The sequence below is a fragment of the Tarenaya hassleriana genome, unplaced genomic scaffold (assembly GCF_000463585.1).
Source record: "Tarenaya hassleriana unplaced genomic scaffold, ASM46358v1 Cleome1123, whole genome shotgun sequence".
In the NCBI taxonomy this organism is placed as follows: Eukaryota; Viridiplantae; Streptophyta; class Magnoliopsida; order Brassicales; family Cleomaceae; genus Tarenaya; species Tarenaya hassleriana.
This window is the reverse complement of record NW_010961543.1, coordinates 3,524-5,540: the sequence shown is the minus strand read 5'-3', so window position 1 is coordinate 5,540 and position 2,017 is coordinate 3,524. Positions and strand designations below refer to the sequence as shown.

General features: G+C 38.0%; 1 long non-coding RNA gene across 1 annotated transcript; it reads right to left on the bottom strand.

Moving 5' to 3' along the window:
* Positions 1-291: 291 nt before the first annotated feature.
* Positions 292-507, bottom strand: LOC109116371. The gene is made up of 2 exons (XR_002023830.1): positions 474-507; positions 292-380 (listed from the first exon to the last, which is right to left on the bottom strand). It is a non-coding gene; the product is annotated as an uncharacterized LOC109116371 (long non-coding RNA).
* Between the last annotated feature and the right edge of the window lie 1,510 nt (positions 508-2,017).

Genomic DNA, 2,017 nt, shown 5'->3' with positions numbered 1-2,017 from the left:
ACGAACTTCACGCTCGAGCCAGGTGGGCTCACCACGACCTGAAGCCTCTTGCTCTTCGTCCTGGCCTTATGTCTATAAACCTCGACATCTGGACAGTGTCCGTCCCCATCGCCATCGCCATCGCCATCGGTTTTATCAGATGGGTCATACCCAGAAGCGAAATAGGCGACGATTGGAGCGATTCTGTCGGGTTTCTCCGAGATTTGCTTGACCCTGATGTTCATTGTCTCTTCTTTCTCTTCGTTGGGTTTCTCTTTCTCGTTTGTTGTTTGCTGCTTGTTCTTCTTTTTCTTCTTCTTCTTCTCTAGCTTTGATATTGGCACTTCTTCTTCGTCGAGGTAGTCATTCAGATCCGATTCGTCGGCCATAATTGAAAAACCCTAAATTTCATTCAACAATAAAACCCCAATCAGGATCGAAGAACCCTTATCCCTAAGACAGAGACGTACAGAACCTAATCGAAGAACTCTTACCCGTTTCGATGGAGAGGAGCGACGGCGACGGATCTGGATGATTTCAAAGAATCCCCGGAAATTCAAGAGGAAATCAACGAAGATCGAAGAGGAAAAAAGGAAACAGAGAGATAAGAGTGACAATTGAAGTAGGCAAGAGAATGAAAAAAGGGTTTAGTCGAACCGGCGGCAACCCTAGTTTATAAAAAAAAGGAATAAACCCCAAAAAAAATTCTAAACCATTAAATCGGGAATATTACAAAAATACCTTTAAATGTCGATTTCACTTACATGACATACCCTTAAAAAAAACCTTCAAAAAAAATTGAAAAAGAATGAAAAGACAACGTTACCCCTTTTAAAAAATACACGTGTCAACATCTGAAGGAGAAAGTCCAAAAGTTAGGAAGTTATTAAATTAAAAAAATTTTAAAAACCAAACAGTTTTTTTCCCTTTTCGACAGACACTTTCATTTCTTCACAGTGTTGTTTCTTCTTCGTTTTCTCTTCACTCTTTGATTTTTCTGTGCGATCTTTCTGTGCGAGTTCGTGTTTGCAAATAAATTTGCACGAAGAATGGCTTCGTCTTCATCGTCTTCGACCCCTCTTCGGACCCTACTTACGAAAACCTCCACGTATGATTTTTGAACTCCGCAAAAATCAAATTTTTTAGGGTTTCGGGTACACATTGAGATTTGGTTTTAGATTTTCTATTAAGTTTTCGTTAAGAATAGAGTTTGAAATAAAAATTTGAAAAACTATGGTTTGAATGACAAATTGTCACCGAAATATAGAAATAGGGTTTTCAGATTGGGTGAGAAATAGTGTTTTGTGAAAAAGACGGATAGAAATCGAGTCACGATGATATTGTCGACAACCGGATGCACTAAAACATAGATTAATGGTCATGCTAGATATTAGTTAAACTGAGCGCACCCGTCAAACAAGTCAAACTATTCGAGTCTAAAAAATGTTCAAACTCGTCAAACAAGTCGGAGTTTGACGAGTTTGACGAGTTTGACTAATATACATATAATTGCTTATATGTAGGACATCAATCTGTGCACGAATCTGACAATGATCAAGAGGATGTAGAAACTGCACAGGACGAGCAAGGTATGATCTTACACTTTACACTTTATTTGGGCAGCCCGAGTTAGATTGGTTTGACTCTTTTGGTTGACGAGTTTGACCGGTTTGACTATTTTGGTTGACGAGTTTGACTGATATATATATAATTGCTCAAATGTAGGATATCAGTCTATACAAGAATCTAACAATGATCAAAAGGGTGTAGAAACTGCACATAACGAGCAAAGTATGATTTTACACTTTACACTTTATTTGGGAAGTCCGGGTTAGATTGGTTCGACTATTTTGATTGATAAGTTTGACCGGTTTGACTCTTTGGTTGACGAGTTTGACTGATATATATATATATATATATAATTGCTCATATGTAGGATATCAGTCTGTCAACAATCTGATAATGATCAACATGATGTAGAAACTGCACAGAACGAGCAAAGTATGATCTTACACGTTACACTTTATTTGGGCAATCC